At 43.0% G+C, this 26,082-nt stretch overlaps 1 protein-coding gene across 1 annotated transcript in view; it reads right to left on the bottom strand.

Annotated features, from left to right (window-relative positions):
* Positions 1 to 4,621, bottom strand: part of LOC142027398 (leucine-rich repeat and fibronectin type III domain-containing protein 1-like protein) — a 56,132-nt gene extending 51,511 nt beyond the window's left edge. The window contains exon 1 of the mRNA XM_075021522.1: positions 4,482 to 4,621. The gene's annotated coding sequence lies outside the window, so the exon portion shown is untranslated. The remainder of the gene's footprint in view (positions 1 to 4,481) is intronic.
* Between the last annotated feature and the right edge of the window lie 21,461 nt (positions 4,622 to 26,082).

Genomic DNA, 26,082 nt, shown 5'->3' with positions numbered 1-26,082 from the left:
AAATTGCTGAGATTTTGAGTACTAAGGAGAGTCATGAAGTCACGTACAATTATTTTGTTAAACTTAAAGATAAGAATCATACAAAGGTACCACAAAATGTTTCTTTTTAATACCGTATGAAGCGTACAATTGTAAGCACCTTAAACAATAACAAGCTGTGACCATCAGGCAAGACTAAAGTTTAACAAAAACTTCCCACTTTACATTACAAAAGCCTGGCTGAAACCAGTTGGGTGTCACAGAGCATCCATAAGAATATTAATAATTCAGCTTTGAATAAGAAAAGCGAAAGCATGAACAGCAGTGAAAGGAGGAGATATTTGGTCTTTGCAGATTGCAGTCAGTGCGTATGACAGGGCTCAGCAGAGGTTCAGTGATCCTTGAAATCTGTCTGGAAGTGTGATTGTTACTGATTAGAAAAGAATACGCACATATTTCAAAGACAGTCTGCTTAGTGGTGAACTCCTGTCACTTTGGGGCTAAGTGTTGCCAGTTTTCCCAGACTAATTGCTCTTCCAGAAAAGGACACAGAGCTTAGTGTTGGATCAGAGAAGTGGAGATTCTCTTTGTTACAAAAAAATTTAAAGTAAAAAAAAAAAGTGCAGCTTCTCTTTTGAGATTACAAAGAATTTTCCTTTTGGCCAGTATTTCCTACTGCAACAAAACTCCCCTTATTCAATCCATAGAAATGTTTTCTCTGTTACATTAGTGAAAAATCTTTCATGTGGATGACAACGATTTTTTTCCCCCATTTTCTAAAAGAATTTCAGTGAGAAACGTCTGCTGTGAAGTCATGCCCTCTGCTCTAGGCAGCCTACAAGCAGGCTGGCAATCAACACTTGCTGGGGGGTGGGGGGGGAACCCCAAATCCCAATTTTTGACTGGTGAGTGGCCTATCTGTGAACCCCAAGGAGAGGCATTCATCTTGAAATGATCTGCCAGAAGCCTCATTTTTTTATTCCCTCTAAGGGACAACTAACACCTCAACCCTTCTCAGGACAGTGGTCAACTGCAACAGCAGAAGCAACAAGTGGGAATCCAGTTGCAACAAGGTGGAGCTGAAGCAGCAAATAAAATCCTACTTGGCCCACACCAGGTTCACCTTCATTTCAGTCATGACCTAAAACTCTTCTGTGGTGGGGACCGGGGATTGGTTGAGGCATGCACACATGCTCTCGTATCTGCAGATGCAGTAGGAAGGATTTAGCTTTTGTCCATCCATTCTCTACATCATCCAAAGACTCTGACCAAACAAGGACCCACCTGGAAAGCCACCTGCATCATCCTCATTTGAGTGTTCAGTGTCTCCTTGCAATGTCCCAACCTGGGGTATGCAGAAAATACTGGGAAACAAAACTGATATCTATATCCAGTCATTTAATACCTAATTAATTCAAGCAAATTATATGGGTTTTTTATAAAGGAGGGAGTAACCTGATCAGCCTGATTATACTGATGGACCAAGAAGTTGTCACCATGGCATTTCATTGACAGACTGTAGGAAAACCCAGTCCAAACGCCCACCACCAGATGAGTAGAGCTGGTTGAAAAAGATGAGAACAGCCTGAAGTTCCCTGCCTTGTTTTTGAACCTCCTAATGAAAAAGAAGCTTTTGCAAGAAAGACAAAAAAAGTCCTGGGAAATTTTCATTAAGATCCCTTTTTTGGGGGAGGGGACACGGAGGCAGGACAAAACCAAACAACCAACACAACAGAAGTCTGCAATTTCTTCCCTTCCCCCATGCCAGGAACTTCAGCTATGAAGGTCCTTTTTCTCAGAGTGGTAGAGAAGGGCTGATTTGGAGCAAAGCTCCCTCCAGACAAACTCTCCCCTCCAAAGGAGAGACATGGGTGGGTACAATCGCTTCCCCTTCAAAGCTGAATTTCAGACATCCAAAACCAACACCTGTTTTGGAGAGAAACCAAAACCTTCCATCACCAAAAAGGCCAAGACCTGATGAGACTTGTGACATGAGAATGGTCCGTGCTTATTTGGGAGCATGTTTCTCAGAATGAACCCACCCCATTCATGTCACTACCAGGAACAGCAGAACCTGCTCTACCCAAGCAGAAAGTTTTGCTCTTGAGGCCAACAAGAGAGTTGAAGACACTGCTTCTGCCTTGCCTGCCATGAGCCAACACCAATGAAGCTTCAGGCTGTAAACTTGCTAATTTAGCCTTCAAACAAGCTGCCATGCCAAGTTCCTGGCAGCCATAGCGCAGCACCCCTGGAGACCTTTGTCTTGCAGCCATCCAAGCACTTTGTCAGGTCTACAGGAGTATCTGATGCCAAAGGACATGCTGGAACCTCTCCCTTGCTCTGCAGATCAGGATTGTGGATCTCTTTCTCTTTAGATTGCTCTTTAGCAATCCTCCACCCTCATCAGTGGCAACGAGCTTAATGCAAGAATTGCTTGGTGGAGTTTTCTGGCAGCAGGGGAGAGGAGATGAGCATAATCATCCTTTTTCTAACCTAAGGGTTTTCCCCCGACAAACCCATATTACACACCTCATTTGGAGCAAGAACGAACTCCACCGCGCATAACCACCAGCTCTGACCTGCAACCTGGAAGTGCAAATACTGCAAGACAACCCGCTGGCAGGAATGCCCTCCTAATGATGCCCATAACTCACCGTTAAGCTCACACCCACCAGCTCCAAGTAGGACGTTACCTCCCATGGCAACAAGGGGCATCTTAAACACACCACTTATTTCCCATGGAACATTTTGAACAAAAGCATTGACAACCCCAACTACAGGAGGGTGGGATTTTTTTTCCGGCGATTCCTTCCTCCACTACAAGTATTAGGTTATAACAATAATGCAATCCACTTCTAAAAACATCCTGACAGCTCTGAAAACAGCACAGATCTACCAGCCCTAGGAGGATCAGTGCAAAGCTCAAGTAGGGGATGAGATATTCCTCCCTCAAGGAAAAGTGTGGGTCCAGCATGAGGCAGCTCCGTTCCCACATGCACATCACCAAGACCAGGCGCAGAATGGGCCCTCTCGCGGTAAACGTGGTGAGCAAGCACTGCACTGGAGAAAAATCCTCCAGCGTCAGACAAGCCAGTAGGTAGCAAGAGAGAAAATGCTGCACTGCCTGCGGCGATGCTGGCAATCTCAGAGTTGCCCAGGTTACCAACCTGGAAAATCATACAGAAGATTAAGAACATATAATTTCTTCCTAAATTATGTAAAGGGGGGGACTGAGTGGGGAATGGCCAGTTGCCTGTGAATTATGATCATCCAGGCACATAAAAAAATTGAGCATTAAGTACAACCACTGTCCACTGCTGCTTTTTTTTTTTCTTAAGACTATAGAAGGTATTTTTAAGGTTTAAAAATAGATTAAATACCCTACTTGCTTTATAGCAAGAGTTTTCACTCACAGCTGCAGAATGCAAAAAAAAAAAAAAAAATTCAGCTACAATAGGAGATTCTGGGGCTCTTTTAGAACAAAATCTTCCTTCGCTAAAAACACAACCCCATTCTCAAACTGATTTTTCGGGTAACGAGACCCCAGCTCCTATGCTGCTCTGCTCCCCAGCATGCCATCGGAGGAGATTTCCTCCTGTTTGAGCAAACTCAGTCCAGCTCCATGGTCTATGCAGTCTTTTCACCGTTTTGATTGCAGAGAATCACCTTAGCCGGTCTCAATGACAATGCTATCACCCCTGACACGAACACTACACGCTTCCCCGTAACTGTAGTGTCAGTCACTCCACGCCAGAGAGCAAACGAGCCTAAAGGGTTGTTTTGCTCCAATGTTAACACGGTTGTGATCGCAAGCTTGCCGTGGCCTTTTACACCCCTCTGCAACATGCCATCCTCGGGCTGTACCACCGCGTAAAGGACACGCTGCACTCAAGATTCTGCAAAAATATAGGATTGCAAACCAAACAGGCGTACCTTGCCATCCAAGTACTGAAGAAAAGGAACAAAAATGCACAAAAAGCAAGATGAAAGCATCGGTAACCACCATCTGAACTGCCCACTAGGAACCCTTCTGCCCTGTAAAAACCCACTCCAGCCACTTGTGCTTGAAATTCAGTGGCTCAAGCTGCATTCTGACAGACCCAACGTGTGCCTCTCAACGGTAAGGGTGGATCCTACCTCTCTCTTCGGGGTGAAGCGTTAAAACCAAGCACAGCAGCAGAAGGCATATCTGACAATGACACTGCAATTTATCAAGAACTGGGAGGGGGAGAGAGAAAAAAATATAAAAAAAAATAATAATAAATCATGAAAGCATCGCTCTGGCTGGTCCCAGGGTATTTATTCCTACCCTACACGATGCCGAGAGTCTCAAAAGCCAGAAAGTCCGGAGAATGAACATTTCGGGGGGGCGGGGGGGGAGAAGCACCCCATCTCCCCCAGCGATGCTCTGGTGAGGCGGCGGATAAAGGATGGAGGGCAACCGCAACCCCCCCGCCCCCCCAGCACCCCTAAACCCCCTCCCTCCCACCCCCGCAGCTCACCTCTTCCCCCGGCGAGCCTAGAGGGGCGGCGGACCCCGCATCGCTCCGGTCGTGTCCCCCCCATCCATGGCCGGTTACCCTCCAGCTCCGCCGTTCACCCGGCGGAGCAACCCGCACCGGCGGAGCCGGGCAGAGCCGCTGCCGCAGGGGCCGCCCCGCCCCGGCTCCGCGCAGCGGAGGAGGAGGATGAAGATGAGGAGGAGGAGGAAGAAGAAGCGCGCCCCGCCCTACGGCCGCAGGCCCGGTGCGGCTGACTGGGGAGGGGAGACGTGGTATTCCCGTCCCCCCCCGCCAAGAGCATCCCGGTCCCGGTGGTCCGGTGTCGGGGTAGGGTGGAGCAGCATCCCCCGGGAGCATCCCAGTGAGGGGTAACCGGTTGCGAGCTGGGGAATTAGGATCAGCCGTTAATTGGTTGTTAATTACAAAGCGCTGGCAGGTGCAGATATTTTTTATTAAAAAAAAGAAAGGAAATAAAAGGTAAAAGCGGGGTAAAGTGCCTTCATCTGGTACTGGGGATGTCTACGTGAGGTTAGTGGGACTTGGGGTTGGTTGTTTGGGGTCTGGGTTTTTTTTTTCTTTTCCTTCTTCCCCCCCCCCCCAGTAAGAAGCAATAGGATGAGAGGAAACAGCCTCAAGTTGCACCTGGGGAGGTTTCAGTTGGATATTAGGAAATATTCCTTCATGGAAAGGGCTGTCGAGCACTGGGACAGGCTGGCCAGGGAAGTGGTGGAGTCACCGTCCCTGGAGGGATTTAAAAGACGGGTAGACGTGGTGCTTGGGGACATGATCCCGTGGTGGACTTGGGTGCGTGAGGTTAAAGCTTCGACTCAATGATCTTAAAGGTCTTTTCTGACCCAAATGGTTTTATGATTCTCTTCTGGTTCAGAGCTGCAGAGCATCTTGGGGGCTTCAAGGGGCTGTGTTGATTTGGGTCTTGGACCACACCTTATATTTAGTCAGGCTGGGCTTGGTGGAGTATTTTGGTTTGGGTCATATTTTATGTAACTTGAAGAGCACAAATGTGGAGCAGCGATGTTGTTGCTCTGTCTGTACAGTTGGCTGTGTTAGCAGTGGGATGCTGAGCAGACCCCCGGTGCACAGGGTCCCTGTGCTTTTTCTCTGCTGTAGAAGTGGCCTCTCGTAGTGAGAAACTGGGTCCTGTTCTCATGGGTGTAAAATGTAGGCGTAGGTAGTGAATTCCCTGGAAGCAAGGGGAAAAAAAAAACCAAACCAACAACTAAAAAAAACCCCTGCAAAATCCTCCCCTTGTTGCACTGGAGGAATCTTTAGTCAAAGCAATGATGAACTCTCCAAATCCTTACTTCACCCCATGGGATTTTTAAGTATAATGGATGTAAAGACCATGTCTTGAGTGATTTTCTTTGTTTTAAGACAACACTTCATCTGTTAATATGGATAGTGGCTTACCACAAAGCAGACTCCTCTACTAAATAACTTCATTACAGGAATCCAAACGGATTTCAGCCTGCCCTGTGGAAGGTTTGGGGAATGAGAAGAGCTGCTATATCGCTACTCTCCCGTGACTCATGCCTTGATAATACCAAGTATAAAAAAATATCTGGAGATGTGATTCATGCTCCTGAGGAGGCCAGAATAGGGCAGGCTATAATATTTACAGCAAGTAGCATCTTCCCCTTCGTGATGAGAGGTAGCTGTGTGCTTGCACGTCAACGTTTTCCACGTAGAGATGCTAATGACTCTAATCTGTGTATGCATGATGTTAATAACTGCATGGGGAATGCATCTTTGGGCTGAGATGAGAAATCCCCAGGCATGCATGGAAGAAAACTGGGTCTGAGTCCTCTTCTGTTTGGAGAATACTTATTGTATCTGATTAAGTTGTGGCTGCAAATCATATTTGAATATTCCAGGATGTAAAGCAGGAAGGGGCTTGTGCCTCCATCTCCTCCTTCCTGCAGGGACCTTCCACTGATCATCTCCATCCAGTGTTTTACAGTGGGTTTTAAGCTACTTCATGGATTATTTAGCAATTCTCTAATAAATTCCAAAGTTTTAGGAAGGAATTTGCCAGTAGGCAGGTGAGGATGCAGCAGGCGAGTGAAGAAGTTGAAGTTGTTGGGTTTTGTTTCCAGTCTCTTGCTAAATTTTCCATCCAGTAAGAGACGTCCGGGTTACCAGACTTTTGCAGCCTGTCAATTTTTTTTTTTTTTAAACAGCTGTGGCATTAGGACTGTATTCTGCCTTCTCTGGGAATAGCCCACTGCTCTGCAGAATTATTCCTGTGTTAATGAGTAGTAAGGAGTCTTCTCTTTCTCTTTTCCTGTATCTCTCTCTAACACTCAAAGACCTTTTACTGCTTCATCTCCAGCTGTCTCGGGGATTTTTTTTAGTGCACCTAGGTATGAATATTTTGCCCCTGTGTGCCAGGATCAATGATAGAGCAGTGAACTTACTGTGAAAGCGATCGTTTACTGGGCATCCTTTAAAGATGCTCTTCAGCCACTTCTCTCTGCATCTTCTTGCTCCCAGGATGGGAATTTTATTGGGGGGAGGAGATTGCATGCTCCCAAGGCTGAGATGGCTTTCACGACTCTGCCCCTGATCACCCCATGGGACTTCAGGCCAGGGATGCTTGGTCTTGGTTTCAGTTGAGTACAAATGTCAGGTGTGAGGCAGTTTCTCCCCAGATTTTTTTCAAGGAGGGCTGTGCGTGGTAATACAGCAAATCTGTGACTAGAAATTTTTATTCATTGCTAATACACAGCTTTAACCACAGGTATGGGGCAACGACAGCTGACAGCTTGGCTGTAACCAGGGGTCTTAGTTGCCCTTCCTTTTTAAGCACTTTGCTCTAGTTTTTAAATGTTTTGCTAAATTAGCAGTGTATCTGCCATGTTGGGGCATCTCATCATTAGGAGTAACTGCCGTGGAGGACCTCATATGTAATTAACGCCAGAGCAATTTCCATTGGCTCGATCACTCTCTGCAGGATCTGACAAACTAAATGATGTCAGCTGGGATAACAAATACAAATGCTGGGGAAAATGAGTGTGCTACGTGTTGAGGAGCAGCAAAAATAATTCATCTCTCTGGGGGGTGGGGAAGAGAAGGGAGTGGGACTAGTTTCCAGTCTTGATCCTTTGGACCTGCTCTTTGGGTCCACAATAGGTGCAGCAGAAAGGAAAGAAGGGACAAGGCAGGTAGAGTTTGGTAATCCCTTCTCTCTAAGACAGTGCTTCCAGGTATTTTTTCTCAGTGGAGTGGACTGTTTAGATTATGATGGCAAGTGTGGAAGTGAAGATGGAAGGCATAACTGGAAGGGGTTAGGGGGCAGCCAAATTTATTTGGACTCTATGACTCTTCTTCCTAACCTATTCTGGAAGCTGAAGGTCGCCAGTGTGTTTATGGTTGATCTGTGACAGTCCTTGCTCATGCGCTCTGTGCCTTGTTGGGTGAGGAGCAGCACGAGTTGGTGACTGCCCAAACTGGTGCTTCTCAGAGGGGATACTGGGGAGGTGTTTTGAGCTTCCCAGCATCGCAGTACCCATGATTAGCTCTGGTCCTGTTCTCTGCCCTGCAGAAGAAGCTCCTAATTCTCATAGTTCTTATACTGAAACAGTATTTTGGAGAGAAATTGAGCCCTGTTTTTATCAGAATAGACTTTTCTGACCTGTAGATGTGTCTACATGCATCTGTGTGTGTTTCTGACCTGAGTGGGGAGGGACAACATTAAATGCTGCGTGGAGACAAAATGTTGCTGAAGAGCAGTTACTTTCAAGTAAGAAAATTAAGGATTCTGTAGTATATAAAGTTACATGTGTAGCTATATGAGCTGGTGTGATCCTACATTGCTATTCGAAGGGGTCACATGCCAGAAGAAAATTCATTTTATGCTAATACCAAAGCTGATGGGGGGGGGGAATTGTATTTTCCACCCCCAAAATAACAAGAAAATGTTATCTGGAGGAGTCTAATCACTGGCACTTGCATTTGATGTCACATTCTCTTACCTATATTCAAGGGGGTTTATTGCAGACTTGATAAAAAAAAATTCCAGATATCTCACTGCAAATAAGAGTTCCTGGTGCCCCAGATTTGCCTTTTGTGAACACTGGTCTTCCTTGGGAAATGGGTGGTAGCAAAAAACAAACAAACAAAAAAAGAATGTTGAGGTCTTCCTACATCAGCATTTCTCTCTTTTGTCCTTGTCTTTAAGATCACGAGATGCCTAATGCTGTGGGTACCAGCTCTACCCTCTTGACTTCTTTCCTGTTCCTGCCAAGCAAACCCCAGGAGGTTTGTGCTCATATTAGATGTTGCTTCCAGGTGCTAAAACTAGATGAAAGGCCTGTGTTATTGCTGTGCGCAGAGAAGTCTCTGAAAACCTAAGGATATATCCCATGCTGTGATATGGAGAGCACACAACCACTTCTTGGGGCAGATCTGAAAGGGCATCTGGAAGATCTATGCCTGTGATATCCTTGGTTGCAGGAATGGAAACCTCAACTGGTTTCACTTCCTTTTGGTACCTGAATTGGGGGTGACCAGCCTCTCTCCAGGGGCAGCTCATGGCTGTCTTTAGCTCATCCTGCCGTGGTGCTGTGCTTGAATTGGAGGTACAGGCTGATGATGGACCCACGCTGCAGATGAAAGCTGGACCAGAAAGCTGCGGAGACATGTTGCTGAATTGCCGTGGGACCAACCCCTGTGTCCCATGGAGTATGGGATCAGCACATCAACGTGAGCCTGGTGCCTGTGGTTCCAGCAGGATCCAAGAGCTTGGTGCAGTCCTAGTGTAGAGCTCACCTCCAAAACTGGAGTGCAGGACCCTGATGATCTTCATACTCAGCTCTAGGCTGATGCTATGATGAATGGATTCTATCCATCAGGAATCTGTGCTAGACGAGAGGTAGAGTATCAGTAATAAATCGTCTATAATGCAATTGTATAAATAAATGACATAACTACCCACCTCTATGTTTTATGAATGCCTTGGTGAACAAGGTTTATCAGAGCAATTTGGGTTTTGGCTTCTTTAGTGTGCGCAGCAAGTTTCCGCCCCGTTCAGGGTCTTGGGCTCTCTTGATTCAAAGAACTAATCTCTGAATGAGGATATTTCTAGGGCAGTGTATATGGCATTGCACGGCAAGAAAGGGCATCCGCTAATCTGATTCCTGGAATAATATGGGAAGGTGTTATGTTATTACCATGAGGTGCTTGCAACTGCTTTTACTAGCCTGCCAATCGCTCACTAGGAACTTCAGCAGCAATTGCTGTTTGGCCATGGTGTAACCACATGAATTTGGAGATGAAAGCGAGCGCGTGTCAAATCCAGGGCCTTGGCAGCAGGCAGCACAAACATCTGTGTGATAAGCCTCCAGGTAGGAAAAATGCCAAGGGAAGAAAACAGAAGCAACTCCTAGACACAATGGAGCACGGATGTAAAAATACAACTTATGAATTGCACAGACAAATCGCTATCCAAGTACGGTTTATAGCTCCTGGTTATGGTTGGGTTTTTTTGTTGTTTTGTTTTGTTTTTTTTTTAAATTTTATTTTATTTTTAGAAATCTTTGATTACTGCAGGCTGAGGAGCAACCCCTCTTAGCTGCTGCTGCTGACCTTTTCTATAAAATATACAGCCAGCCCCTCTGTTGAATCTGAACCAGCTTTTTGCAGCAGCAGATTGTCTTTGAAGCTGAAGGTAGCAAAGGTAAACCGTAGCTTTGAGGTGCTCAGGTTGCTTTCGGAGTCAGGCTTTGCCCCTTTTATTGCCTATCCATGGTTATTTCAGCCCAGCTGACCTGTTTTGGAGCTGGTGTAGTCAGGATTTGGCTTTACAGCTGCTGTCTGATGGGACTGCTGCCAGCTATTTCCCCTCTACAGTTGTATGTTGTCCTAGAATAAGATCAAGAAAATACGTATCTGTTAATGTCTGTAGGCTGGAGGCATTTGAAAATTGGGAATAACCGTGTTTCTTAGAGCTGCAATCTGAATTTATTTGCATCACTGATGACTTCAAAATTAGAAGCGGTTATTGGCATCTGGCTTTCTGGAGGAGAGCAGAGACTGCAGAATTGCAATTGCGACTCCTATATATTAATGGATTTGGGGCTTGTCGTCTGCGGAGAAGGTGGGTTTTTTTGCTGCACAGGGGGAAGGCAGCACAGAGTTTTCAAATGCCTTATTCAGTCCAAAATATTCCATTGGCATCAGCACAGGAAAGGTATCCAACATAAACCTTAAATACTTGTCAGCTTGGTTCTTGCCTGTGGAAAACTGCAAATTAGGCCCTTTGGTTTAATAAACAATCCTTTAATGGAGGAACAACTAGCAAGGTATTCTTGCTGTAACACTCGAAACAAAATAGACACCCTGCTGTAGAGACCTGGGGAGGTAAAAGCACATCAGCGTTCTCGCTACAAAAGAGTCCAGAATACCTGCAATAAAAACAACAGGGTTTTTCTTGGTTTGGTGTTTTTTGGTTTTTTTTTTTGGGGGGGGGGGGGAGGAGGTTGGGTTGGTTTGTTGGGTTTTTTTCCCCCAAGGCTTTTGAGTGGGTGTAAGTGGCTTCCATTTTTCAGATATCTCATTTCAATACCCAATGGCATCCGACCCTCAGAGGCACAACTCTGAAGCACAGCAGTGGAAGTAACTTCGTGCCTTTAATCCTCAAGGCTGAACGTGAGCTGGTTTAAACTCTGTTCTGCATCCATAAAAATAAAGCAAAAAGGGACTTACATGGCCAGTTTTAGGGGCAATACACCTTCCCCTGCTGTGTAAGGGGATGTGTGCTTTCACAGCCGAGTTGAGGAAGGACCATCGGCACCTCATCACTTCTTCTGATGCCTGTCTAGACTGAACAGCCAGGTCTGAATAACAGGTTTAACTCAGCCCCTCGGCACCCACTCTCCATCAAGCATGAACTGTCATTGTGATAACCAATTGTCTGGTAACTCTTTGAAGCTCAGCAAAGAAGAGTTAGCGAGTCTTTTCAGTGAAATACTGTATTTCAGCACTTGTTGCCATGCCTTCAGGGCTGTCTCCTTGAGCTAATAACAGACTGAGAGTGGCTTTTTGGAAATGCATTGTGACACCTCCTTCTAGAGATGTCTGGATACCATATCTGTGTTCCTGCACGCTATGAATCATCGCAGATCAGAGCACCGTTCTCTGCTTAGGCTCCAGCAGCCTTTAAATGTTACAGGCTTGCATGCCAGAGTCTGAGGGATTTTCTAAAGCACCTGCCCACGTCCTAATCTTGTCATCTGCCCCTTATCTCAATTCCCTTTGTTTCTGGTTAATCCTTTCTTACCTTGAGTCCTGTGATCTTTATGCTATATTACCAAGACAGAATGATGTTGCACAAATGGATTGCCAAGCATTCCATACCCCTCTTTTTCCTTTGGTGGCTCTTTATGAATATAAGGAGGTCAAGAAATAACCTTTTGGTCCCCACGAGTGTCTCCTTTCTAATCACATCCATGTCTCCTGGCCTCAGTAAAGCCTCTCTTCTTTCAGGTGAGAGGACTTTTCTGATGGCCCTGATGTTTTATTTCTTCCTAGGAGGAGGCAGGGGTTGGTGTGGGGCTGGTTCAAGATATCACTTCCATGCAAAGTTTTTCTTTTAAGTGAGGGCACGTCTTTGCTTTTAGAAATGTTGACTGTTTTCAGCTCAGTCGAATAATTCAATTGCTCTGTTGGTCTAGAGGAGTATCTTCTGTAGCCAGTGGTTTTTCTTCATTCCTGTTTTCCAAGAAGACATCGGAAAAGGTTCTTTGTACATTGGAAGAAATAACCAGGTGACCATTGAAACCATCATAAAAGATGACATTGTGCCTTCTGTGGAGGATCTTGGGTTATTTTGCAATGAGCTAATGAAGATTTGCTGCCAAATCTGAGGTCAGGATTATCCACACTGAGAAGTAAATGTTACCAGAGAACGCCTTCCCTTGTTCACCACCTCTTGAGCCTCTTCTTTTCCTCTACAATGAGTCATTCCTGCTGGAACTGACTTTTGATATGGACTGGTCTCCAGACCCAACCTGATGACTGCTTTGAGTTTCCAGTCAATTCTGAAGGTCCCAACGAGCTGCTGAAGCAACACCTTCCTGAAATGGTGCTAGCTCCTCAGGTTGCACAGCAGTATTTTCTTCCACAAGACTCCTCTGCTTGTTGGCATCGCTGTCAGAGGCCTCCTCAGTAAATGAAATGGCTAAAAAGAGTAGAGATGTTTGCTCCAAGTTAGGGATGCGGCTAGGTAGACACAAACACCTCTTGGGAGGCAGCTCTTGCATCTGAGAACTGGCCCCTGGCTCTGCCAGATGGGAGTATGTAAGAGTGATAACGCAAGGTTGCTAAGGCAGTCCAACCACTTTAGATCCCCTGCTAGCCTTGCTGCTAGCACTCTCTCCAACCTGTTTCACGCTATTAGGTGCTCTTTTTTTAATTATTCTTTGTCTTTATTTTTCTTCTTAGTTTCTCTCATAGTGAGGTTTGTTATATATCTTTCATTCTTTTGATTTGAACGAGGTATTTTCTATGGCATTTTTTGATATTTTGCAGTATAAGGTTATTGCAAGAAAACTACCTGAATTCTTCTTAGACTTAAAAAAAAAAAAAATTAAAAAAATTTTCAACTTTCAAGACATTACAAGTTAATGCCATCCTGCTGCACACAGACTCTGCTCGGAGCACGGAGGCTGCATTGCGGACTTCAGCGTATCTTTGCCTCAATAGCGGCTGTCCCTTTGTGAAGTGCCATAGGCGTACCACATTGCAGTTGGTTACCATGTCAACCTCTGAATGATCCTTTTTTCTTTTTCTTTTTTTTTTTTTTTTATTGAAAGGAGAGAAGGTAGGTACATGAAGTCCATTGATCTCATCTGCCACCACTCTTTCGTTGCATTGAGGCTGCTTCTTCCTGGGGATGCTCAGATGTTAATGGAGGATTGCTTCTATATCCAACCTTTGAGCTGTATTTCTTCTCTGCCGTGTTTCTTCGTAGGGAACTGCAGTAGTCGCCAGAAGGGAAAGCAATGGCATATGAAGACCAAATTGGTGAAATCGCTATATGCGTGCGTGATCCTCTTTGTCTGTGTCTCTTCTAAAGAAGCTGTTGCTGGTAGTGATGTAGTAAATAGGGTCTAGTATGGACCTGAGGCTTTAAAAACAGTCTAATGTGAGTTAGATGAGACTTGGGTTGGTTTGCCAGGGATTTATGTAGAGCTATTAGTGACAGTGTGGTCTATTGAGAAGACCCACTGCTTTTACCTTCAAGTTGTCTTGCTGGGGTGCTCAGTTCTTTCTTTCACCTGGAAGCATTTGAACTGTGTGCCAGCAGTGCTGCAGGTTTTTTTTTTGGTTTTTTTTTTTTTACTAGGTCTTGGGTGTTTCCTCTTCACCGTGGCATTTTGTGTATTGCTGAGACAGCGGGGGAAAGACCTGCTGGGGAAAGATTACACTTTGGTTTTGTTCCAGAAATCAGATTAGGTCTCTTATACTCATCTGAGTGATATCTGAGGTAGATGAGTACCACTTAGAGCAATGGACTGAGCATTCAGTCTATGATGTCTCCATATCAGAACTCATTTGTAAGGTCTGGTTTCTTTGCCCATATCGCTTGATTACAAGGGCTTTTACCATGTAACCAGCACCAAGATAATGGAAAATATGCCATGAAGACAGGAGGAGCAGAAAGTGCCTGACTTCCTTTGTTAGCGTTATTGAATTCAGTTGAATTAATCTCCCTCAATTTAATTTGTTGAGCAGCATGTGCAAGCACAACTAAGCATACTGTGTTTGGTTTTTTATCGTGACCGTGTGACCCAACGTGTTTAATACTGCAGAAGCAAAACAAACAGAAGAAGGAATGCAGATACTGGAGGTGGAGAAGACCTGGGTAAGTCTGCTAATGAAATATTCTCTTCAGTTGTGTTCTGGCCTTGTTCTAGCTACCCGTGAGAAGATGTGTCTCCACCCAAGGAGACACTGTTCATGGGAACAGGGGTAAATACCCTGTATCTGTTTTAAGAGTAAATACCCTGTACCTTTTTCCACACTTCATCTTGCTGTAGTTCTTGGTTTCAGCATGATTGCAGAAATAGTAATTGGCACTTCAAGGCCTGTCCAGTCTAGCCTATTTGAAACACTTGAAATCCAAATACTGGAGACGAAAGAAACCCCCCAACTTAAACCATTTTTAAAAATTTTGCCTACTATCCACAAACTGAGTTCATTTTCCTTATGCATTTGCTCAGACATGATCTGTCACATCTTCATGCTCATGTACCAATGCCTGTGTAGTATGTAGGTAACAAAGCAAACATCTGCAATCACATTGACATGGATTTCTTGTTTCACAGCTGGAACTTTGCTAGTTAACTCTCTTCTAAACTCATGAAATAATTCAATAGCAGAGTTGACTGAACTTTTTCCTATTAAATTCCAAATGTGCCCAACCCTGCCACTTCCACCTGCATGGGCAGCATCAAGATTAATCTTGTATTATTGCTTATAGCCCAGCATACAGCAATGAAGTCTGTACATGATGAATAATGCTACTCCATGCAATGGGACTAAGTTCTCTGACCTTTTGTTGTTGAAACGCAAGAACAAGTTGTGGGTTGACCCTGGCCAGCAGTTAAGGTTTTGGGCACTTTTTCCATCAAGTTGAGATTTTAATTCCCTTGAAAGCCAGCTGCAAGGCTATTTGCTGCCTGTGCTGCTACATGCTGCCTGCTCCGGTTTACTCAACAAACTACTCGCCTGAATTGTCGAAGACCTGTCCTTCATAATAAAATCATACCTGGTGACTTAAGATTCTCTTTAACAGGAACTGAATCAGCACAGGATTGTGCTGTTTGTGGTTCTTTGCTAACAGCTGTTCCTTAATGTTCATCTAGGCTGCTGCTGACTATGAGTACACTCCAAAATACCTGAGCTGTACCACTATTAACAGGTTTATTTTCCCCAGGCTGTAATGAAGAAAGACAGTAGTATGTTTACTAGCAATGTTTATGTCCCTAACATTAATATTTAGATTTTCTAACACCATTACATCCTTCTCCAAACCTGAACATGTGTTGGAGGTGACTTTGGACAGGTGCTCAACATGGTAAGCCGTGAAAAAGCCTGACATCACTCCATGCTGTGGTGGTCTCGGAGGAGCCGGTAGAAGTTAGTTCATCATGGCTGGCAGCAAGATTTTTATTTCAAAGGGAGCAGGGGAAGCAGCAAACATGATGTTTGGGAGTTCTGTTCTGCTGCAATGAAATATCTGAGAAGTGGAAACTCATCTAATGCTTCTCCCTAGAGACTGCAATGCAGGTGGTTGAGGCCAAGTCTTGAAGCATCAGGCTCTGCTGTATGTGTACGAATAAACAGGGATTTTAGTAATACACTGGGGTTGCCTGCCTCTGTCACCTCTGCAGTGTGTCCTATTGCAGACAACATTGGTCAAGATACAAGCACCCTATTCCCCCACTGATCTGAGTCACTGCTTTAAAGCTGGTGGAAGAAATAGCATGGGCTCCTGCATGGGCAGTGCCATTTTTACTGAGTCTCATGGTTTTTATTTGCCATATCATGGAGTTTGTCTTGATTATCAGATGTGCTGCTCAAAATAAATTCAGTTGTGCATTGGAATTTTTCTCTAATGCTGCCCTGAAGCGGTCAGAAAGGATTTACAGGCTCATGCGTCAACCCTAGAGCAGGCGAAATTGTCTTTAAATGGGATTTTGAAGTGATAATCTTCCCTCTCAATGGAAGCTGTTTTAATTTTTCTTTCAGAAAGCAAGGTTGGGGGCCTGGTGGTGGCATATTGTGGCTTCAGTATTTAAGTAACACTCAGGGAAAGTAATTGCAAACACTGCTTGTGCCAGCGATTCCAATCAAGTAAGCATTTAAGGTATTAACTGCTGCATGCATTGTGCTACTGTTCACATTCTTAAGAGTCGTATGCCAGAATAATTGGAGGAATTGCTAATTCAGTCCTGGTTATTATTTTCCAACAGGACAGAACTCGCTTTAGGACTGCAGAATGGACAGACATACTCCAGCTAGCAGCTGAATATTTCTGGATGTAATTTCCCATGATCAGGAGATGGGGACTGTTCCTGGACAAAAGAAATAAAATCCTGAAGTGAAAAATTCTGTGTGATATTGAAAAGCTTGGGAGAGGTAGGCTTGCAATTTTTGTCTTAATCAGTGATGGGGGCTAGAAGAGAACCTAGACATAAAGATAACCAACTGGCTTGTGCTCAGAAAAGGTGCTGGACTACAGCTTCAGGTTGGGTTTTTTGTTATTATTTCAAAGATCAGTTTGTTTTCCTTACTGGCAAGTCCTGTTGAGTGAAATTGTGGGGCCATTTGTTAAAATTACTTGTTTTTTCTTTTCTACTAAATCTGTAGTTCCACTAACTTCCTTACCTGGATGCTTCCCTTTTATTTTATTTTTATTTTTGTCACTTAGTTGTATGTTGTCTCTTGCCCACTTTTCTTGCTGCCTCAATCATCACCTTCAAGTACCACATTTTAACAAGTGCTGAAAGAATGAGTTTCATTATTGAAAGAGCTCAAAACTTGACATGAATGGAAGTGGTGGATACTTAGGAGGGGTTGAAATAATGTTCAACTAGTTAAATTTCAGGATTCTGTAACACAATATCATTTAATAATATGGTCTGTCAGTTTGCTGTACAGAAGTGAAAAACCCCCCCGGGGCTTCCTTCCATGAAATACAGAACGGCTTGCTTTGGAGGTGGGGTTTTTTTCCCCAACATGAACTTAACCCCCCAAAACCAGTGAATTTGGGAGAAAACTTGAATTCCTTTGAAAATTGGAGGTGGTGGTTGCTCTGGTGTGGAAGAGCGAGGTTTAAGGCTTTAGGGTTTCCCATGAGTATGTGCTGGGCATCCTCACCTCTTACTGCTCTTCACTCTCTCTTTCATCCAAACTATCAAAGAAAACCAGCGGCTGGGGAGAAAGCAAATCATTAGTTTTCATATTATGCAGGTCCCAAAGCCATGCAGTGACTGGTCTAAGGGAGGTCTTGGAAAATGGTTTTCCTGGGGCTACAGCTGAAAAGAAACTGTGATGATCGGTAGAAAATGAGGAAAAACCTGTACAACTGTTGATAAGGAGAAAAGCTAGCAGTGCCAACGGTGCTTTATGGAAATCTTTTCTCCCATTAGTGATCTTGTTATCCATCTACTTGGGAATGGGCATAATAGCATTAACTGTTACTTTCTTCAATAAAAATATAGAGCCTTGAGTGGGAGTAAGAGCTTGTTGACAGGGAAGGATCGGACGCCGTCCTGCAGCCAACACAGCTTTCTGAAGTCTTGTGAGTTCAAGCAAGAGCAAATGGAGACAAACCACCTCCATCCCTTGCCTCCCACTGATGCTCAGCAACACCAAAATTTGCCACGTTAAGGTCGAAGTGAGCTGGGGATGGTCACGGACGCCAGTCTTCAAGTCTCTCAAGACCATCTTGGGACAATCGCAGTCAGGATGATGGTTACATCTCACTTGGCTGCAGCAGCAGCAACATGAGCTCTATTAATTCATTTCATGGAATATTCATATTAACAAGGTGTAAAACCCTTGAATGTGAACTTAAAGTGTGTTTGGTTTTTTTTCAGTGATAGAGATATTCATAGTTCAGTTCCTGTTCAGTTTAGTTACTCACCTGCAGCCTGGAAGTGAGAGGAACTGTTTTGTGTTCCTGATAAAACTAGATTTTTGTGGCAGATTATTCAGTCAGCAGGACTGGGAACCCTAACTTGCACATAAAATGCTGGTTGCAGTTGCATCAGCTGCAGAAGGGAAGCCCGAGGGATGTCCTGAGAAACTGGGAGGGGAGTAATTTACTGGAGGAAATGGTGCATTTTTCTTGAGTTTCTGGTGGCCATAGGGATGCACAACTATCTGGATGTGAAGATGACTTTATATTGCTCTCACGTTTAAAAAGAGCAACGCACAATGGTTTAGCTACTTTTTATGCTGCCAGAATGATGTAAAAAGGGTATAACTAACCCAAATTAGACTTCTTGCTCCCATTGCATCTAGATTTGGGTTTGCTCTGCTTTTTCACCAGTATTCATCAGCAGGGTCCTTAAATGAAGGAGGACCAGGCTTACGTAAGCGTATGCACAACTTGACCTCAAACAGTCTTTATGCGCTGCTTTTCGGTTGATTAGTGTGTAAGTATAGTTAACTCAAGGACTAGTAATGGGTCACGCATTTCCTAGAGGAGGTTGTTTGTTGTAGTTTGACTTTGAAAGCAACTTGATTAACGAAATAGTTTAATGGGGGAGAGAGAGAGAGAAATGCAGAGCAAAAATACTTTCCCCCTTTTTACTTAATTATGAGCATTAGTTGAAGGAGCAATGGAAAATAGAGTTGTAAAGCTTTCCTTTCATGCGACTGTCTGATGCCCTAGAGATATTTTCCTTGCTCTTTTATCATTATAGTTAGGATCATCTTGTATTTTTAGACTAATAGCTGCAGCTTAAGTAATTTGTATAATAGTTGGTAATAGCAGCTTATGCAAAGCAGGGAGCTTTGTGTATACCTTGTGAAGGAAGAATGTACTGCCCACCCTTGTGAAGACAAAATTAAATTAATGTCTCCAAAATAACCCATGTAGGAGAAGGGAATCCAGACAGCTAGATGGTCTGTGGCTTGACTACAGATCTACAGTATTCCTATATGTGTGGGAAGAAGGGAAAGACTTGCTCCGTTTTGGAAGAGGTGCATAACTACGTTGTGGAAGAGGCTTCCTTTTCAAGTCTGCAAGGGTGAATGCTTTTGATGGTGAGAACAACTCATGGTGAAGATCCAGTTGAGTACCCTACTGCAAAAAATGTCATTAGTGCATAAAGAAACTCTTGAGTTATGGCAATGGTGGCATCTGCTATTGCAGGATCACCTTAGGCATAAAAGCCCACGAAACATATTCACAGGGTTTGATAGTGGATGTTGGTCCAGATGTGGCTCGTGATGGAGACCTCTCACCCTGGGCTTTGAGCGACTGACACGTGCTCCCCATCTTGCAGAGTAGGTTCTGCAGGTCACTGGCCTCGAGCACAGATTTATTGCTTTGACTGAGGTGTTTGGCTAACACGTTTGGTTCTCAGGTGTCCTCCTGGCATCAAATATTATAGGACTGCTCTGGGGAAGCATTGAAGTAGCATGGAGCAGTCCAGGGATTTTGGGCTTGCTTGTTGATATGTGTTCTTCAGGGTGGCTTTCCCAAGCTTATCTCATCATGAGTCATCAAAAGTGGGGTGAATATCTATATCAATTCCCCCCCACATACTTTTTTTTCTTTTCCTTGAATTAGAGAGCAACATCACTAAATTTTCCTGGACTGCAGAATATCTCATTGATATGTCAGTCCTATGGCTGGATTATATCCGGGCTACCAGGTCCTTTCTTTGATGTTAATGAAGGAGAAAACCTGGGGCGGGGGAGGTGCCTTCTGCAGCAATGAAAAAATAATGTATTTCTTTCCCTGAGTACACAAAAGAGAGAATGCTTCAACCTCAGTATCAGATGTTAACCTTTGAACCTGAAAATGCAGGAGGAATGTACTTTTATTCAAGCAGTTCAGAAAACAATAAAAACATCCACATGACCAGAGCAGTGTTCGTAATGTTGGTCCTTGAAATTTAGACCATGAAAACCTGCAGAGCTGCAGCTGTTTGCATTAATTCTGTGGCAGGGATCGTCATTTAAAGTCAGTGAACAATGTGCATATATGCAGTTTGGAAGTAGTATGTAAAAGCCATCAATCAAATAAGTGGAAAAATAATATATCCAATATTGAGGTCAGGATGGAAAGAAATCTATTTACTGCCCTTTTCCTGGCTTTTAATTTTTACACCATTTTTGGGGAAGCTGGCATATATTCTCTTGGTGTCCTGTGCAATTGCAGGATAGAAATTTAATTACAGATAACTTTGAATTGGGTGTATCTGCATACAAAGCTCAAACCAGCATCCCACTGAAATCTAAGGTTTAAAATAAAATTTGCTTAAAATTAAAAGTACAATGAACCTATAACAAGACCCAGAACACTGAAGTTCTCCCTGGTTTGAATCATGGTTTTTATGCATTACATGGGAAATAATAAATACTTTTGCTGAGTTAGCAGGTTTGCTGCGTGATGCGATACAACAGTAAGCCTTTTGTTTTCCTGGATTAATTATGGTCTGCATAGAACCAGGATGATTAAAAGAAATAATGAGTAGTGTGTGAGGTTTGTTTTTCATTTTTAAGATGGTAAACGTGAAGTTTCCCTCTAAAGGAAATGAGTCTAAAAGAAAATTTATGGCGCTTGCATAGGCCATAGCTTTAGGAAGAGATTCCTGATAAATGAAGTATACACAAACCATTTCTTTAAAATCTGTCTCCTCTGACTCGATTTGTATGCAGGAGGCGTTCACTCTGATGCTGAAGGTTATTCTATTTTTAACACCCTTCTGCTGCACTTTTTTTTTTTTTAATAAGGAGAGGTAAGTTCTGTAAACTACAAAACATTTTTCTTCCAAATATCAATTAAAAGAAAGGCTTTTTTTTAAAAACAAACAAACAAACAAACCACAAACAACCTTACAGGAGCAATACATATTCTAGACCAGGCTGTATTTCTTGACATACATTATTTTGACAGCGCTTACAACCCTTTTCTGAATACTTACTCTATCATCTATTTCCAAAAATCTGGCTCCTTGTAAGGGTTTTACTTAGTGTTTCCATCTTATTGCTTGATAACTCATCCAAGATAACTACAGTGAGGAGGAGGAAGGTAGCTCTTGCTGGGAGAGCATGGGCAATAACCCCTTGCATCTAGTTTTCGCTGCTGATGGAAGTTTTAATGCCGCTCTTGCCAAGGGGGAGAGATGCTCTGCCTCGAGAGGGTGGAGTAAGGGACTCTGCTTGCTGGTTTATGGAGAACACGTCGATGCCAAAAACCTTTTCACGTTGTTCGCAGCAGCGGAACGTAAAGGGAATGAAAACTAGGGCAGGCATAGCAAGTGCATATCCTGTCTCCTGCGAGTTGCTTGCTCAAAAAATGTGGTGTTGGCTTCTGAGCAGCTTTGAGACGCTGGCATGAGTGTGTGTGAGCAGAATCTGTATTTTCCTAGGTTTTTTTTCTTTCCTCTGTGTCTTACAAAGACTAGATGGTCTAGTCTAGTTTGGGAAGAGACTGTACTGACAGCCTGGATCTTAATCCTGCTTGACAGTACAGCCCAAAGGAATGAAGTAGTCAAACTTATGTAAAACTCCTGTCAATAATCAGAAAAATTATTTTTTGTTGTTGTTGTTTTGCACTGTTTCTGTAAAAACTAGGTTTTCCATAAAAACAATGTTAAGCATCCTAAACCTCATCCCTGCTACACCCACCTGCTTTCACAGAATATCTTTTCATTTCAGTACATTGCTGGGTTTTGGTGGTTTTTTTTGCTGAGCGCCACTTGCATATGGAGAAGCATCCTATGAACTGTCAGAATGCCCTGTCCTGAACTGAACTGCAGTGGGGGTGGGGGGTGGGGTCATGGGGTGTCAAGAAGTGCGTTTTTTTGTAAATTAATCCACTTTCTCACATGCACAGAAAATGCCCACTTAGTGCATCCTCCCAGCGCACCACTGCAGGGCAAAGCCCCTTTTGTTTGCATTACATAAACCTAAAAGCAATTTAGTTTCAGTAGGAACTGAAAATACAAAAAAAAATCTTATTTCTTTGTTTTTAAAAAAAGAGACATTTCAAAGAGGCAGCTTCACAGTAATAACACAGCAATTGCTTATCACTTAGGTTAATTAGATAGCTACATCAACCAAGCATGACTTATGTAGCTGTCTTGCTTTATTTCTGGTAGCTGGATAGTGTGCCCATCCTAGGGTTTAAGTAAAGTTAGATTTACAACTAGGATTAAAAGTGCTATTTGGGAAGGGGTTTCCATATTGTGTTTTCTTGATATAACCAACTTGATTATTCTAATTAACTTTTCATACAGAGGGATTGAACAGCTTGCTGTGGGAGACAGGTAGGACAGTCATCAGGTTTGGCCAAGGTCCTGCATATAATACCAAACTTGCTTTTGAAAACAAATACCCAACAAACCCAGGTGCTTCCACGTCAAGACTTGAGGGATGACATGCCCTACTTTTAACAGCTAACAATTTTTACCTAATTCACTTACTTAAACTTTATAATAGGGCTTGAAGTCATATGTTTGTACATGTTGGGTTGATGGTCTCTCTGGTAGTGGTCAGTATTGAAAGACCTTCTCATGGTCCTCTGCTTTCATCCTCATCCTCCAAATCCAAATTAAAACAGAAAAGGTATATGAGTGAAGTCGGTGAGGAATTTGTATGATGTTCTTTACTTAAAGTGAATTGGGCTGTTGCTGAATTTGCAAGTAGAAGGGCCTTTGAACTATTTATCTCTCTTTTCCCCCCCTCCTCCCCCTTCTGCCTTTTGCAAAATACATTTTTAATTTCATTTCTGAACTTGTACTGTCAATATTTAAAAGCTTAGGGCTCTTCCTCATTAAATAGTGATACTGACTTTTTTTTGTTGAATATTCTTCCAAAACACTAACAAAAGGGTTAGATTGCTTGGATAGCAGGATCTATTATTTTGCAAGGGAACCTATTGAACTTTTCTGAAGATTTTCCACCTTCCTGACATTTTCACTGCCTAAACTAATTCTTACCTCCACTGTATTTCCTTTATATTATTACTCAGCTTAACTTTGTATGCTGGACTCTATGCCTTTTCCATGCTCCACTGCATTACAAATTATTTTAAAGGCTTAGAGATCCTTTGCAAAGGGTTTGGGGTTGAACAGCACATGGTAGCTGTGAATAATTACGACTTTTCCCCATGTGACAGGAGTTTAATGAATATGTTTTCTTATCAAAGCACATTTTTAAAAAGTAAAAACATCAAATGAACTAGCAGGAAATCTGATTTAACTTTTCATCACATATAGAATCTCTGGCATAATTACCAGAGTTGAGATTCCCCACAAGCCAAAAAATCAGCTGTGCCATAAATATTCATGCCAAGTGGAAATAGCAAGAATTTAGGGCCAAGTGTCAATTTTCATTGACTCTAGGAAATGATTGTAGATGTGGCAGGTTAGCCGCCCGCGGTGCTGCTACGTGGCATTGGTGATGGCCGTGTCTGTAGAAGACACTGCAACCGGTAATAGTTTTTGAATGGAAAAAAGGCTGCAAAACTTGATCAAAATGAGAGATTTCGAAGAGAGCTTCAGCGCTGTAGGATAAAATAGTTTTCTGCAAATAAATGATGGCTTAAATGATAGATGAAAGCTCAGTGGGCTTTTTGTATCCTACTGTCTTCTTGCCCTTAGCTGGTTTTCATCAAAATATTTGACTTCTGATCTTTCATCTGTTTAATATTTGGTATTGTAGCATCGTAATATAGTTTGGATTCCTGTGCAAACAATGACCAGAAAAGTCATCCTGAACAATTTTAGCCTGTTTATGGCATAAAAAAACCTTTGGTCTATCTGCTACCTGGGAAATAAGCAATTTTACAGACTGAGAAATAAAATTACGGTCTGTATTAAATAACTGTTTTGCTTCAGTCTTTTTTCCCAGGAAGAACATCTACACGTAGTTGAATTAAGTCCAGGATATTTGCAAACAGCAAATACGGAGCTGAAAATCCATATTTTTATACTCCTAAATAAATTGTTTTCTGGTTGTCGTGGTAGTAAAAGGAAATAAATTTCCAATTCAGGGGTAAAACATGGATATGGATATTAATTTCTTATTCAAAAGCTCTTACCATGTCAGGTTATGGTGGCTTATTGCTTAAATAGCTTAATAGAGACTGTTATAGGCAACAGGCACCATCATATGATAAAGAGAAGTGTCTTAAGGATATACTTCAAGCCTGAACCATTAGTTACAGAGGACTTTGCACGTGTTTTGTTCTGCATGCTGTGCTGTACCTAAGCATCTGCAAAATATTCATGGTGTAAATGGAAATTGGCTGCTGGGTCTTCAGTTGAAGGCTGAATGTGAGTTCATGTCCGTTTCCAAGTTTGTGTTAAAAAGTGATTGTTTGTTGATAACTTCAATGGGATTTAATTAAGTGTACTTAAAGGACAAGGAAAGACCATGTGGTCGCACTTATAAGCTGATTTAACTTTTCCTAAGGATAATTAAACCCAAATGATGTACCTGCCATATTAACAACTGCAAAAATGAAGAGTTCTCCCTCCTAGCTTACTTATCACTAACTTCATGAGCGAAATTTTCCTTTGGGATTTAAGAGTAGGTAATACTGTGTTACTACCCTTGGTCAGCCTTTCAGATTGTCGTGCCTGGTTTTCAGTCAGAACTCCATTTTTTTTGAAGGTAAGAAAAATGTTCATCATTTGTGTTGTGTGCAGAGTGAGTTCCCACCTGAACTACACTTCTGGGTAAGGGCTTTGCTTCATGTTATGCGGTATTTCTTTGCATTTGAATGGTATCTGATATAACTGTTCTTATTAAATGGCTTTTCATAGCATACTTGCTCTTTAAAAACAGGGGTTTACGTTTTGTCTAAGCCCACTTAAATTTTTACTGGATCCAGTACCAACCGTCAGCATGTTAAGGAGAGGCTGCTAGGTCACAGTTTCTGTTCCCTTGATTGTTAAATGACAGCTAGGTGCCTCTTCAAAAAATAAACTGGAGTACAGCTTCTCTTCCAGAAATATCTAGTCTTGGTATCAAGACACAAGTGGCAAATCCTCTACCTCCCACGGTAGTTTTCTTCAAAGCTCAATCCTACTTATAGTTAAGAGCATGAGCTTTGGTACTAATCTGAATTGCCGACTGCAGTTTCTAGCCATTGATTTGCAATACAGCTCCTTCCTCTGGTTTTAAAGATCCTTTAATACCTGGTATTTTCTCCTCTTTAAGATATGACGCACTGTAATCAAGTCGTCTCTGGGTTGTCTGAGTGATAAATGGTGCAGGTGACATTCTTTGTGTCCAAGTGCAAAAGGCTTTTTGTAAGCCTGGTATATAGACGCGGCTTTATTCTGCCTCTTCAACCCTTTTCTCCATGTGCCAAAAGTGGGATGCTCTGCCTTGGTGCTGGTTTCGCTTACGCAGAGGTGTGTTGTAGAGGAGAACCTAAAAAATGATTGAAAAAAAAAATTCCTGGAGCTCTGATAATGCAGTAAATCTACCTAAAAAAAGGGTCAGCAGGCTTATCCCAAGAGAAATGGTTTGACCCGTGCCTTTTGCAAGCTGTGGGTTTTCAGCCCTAAAAGTACTGATCTTCTCAGGACCAGATGTTATGGGGGAGTAGAGGAAGCATCGCTAGAGCTGGCACACTTTTGTCAAACTTCAGGCTTAGCACAGCTGCAGAAGCATCCTCTGCTGAGCAGCAAATACACATGTTCACTGCCAAAGCCAGATGACCTCCTTATTCCTGCAGGGAGATGTGGTCACGTCACTTCTCAATCTCCCTTGACGTGTGGTCCTCACCAACTGAAATGTGTGGGAAGTGGGATAACTGAGAGCATCTTTTAGACGTGCCAGGAGCTCGGGCAGTTATCTTAATCCACTGTGGCAGGCTAAG

The sequence above is a fragment of the Buteo buteo genome, chromosome Z, assembly GCF_964188355.1.
Source record: "Buteo buteo chromosome Z, bButBut1.hap1.1, whole genome shotgun sequence".
In the NCBI taxonomy this organism is placed as follows: Eukaryota; Metazoa; Chordata; class Aves; order Accipitriformes; family Accipitridae; genus Buteo; species Buteo buteo.
This window is presented reverse-complemented; position numbering and strand designations above follow the sequence as displayed.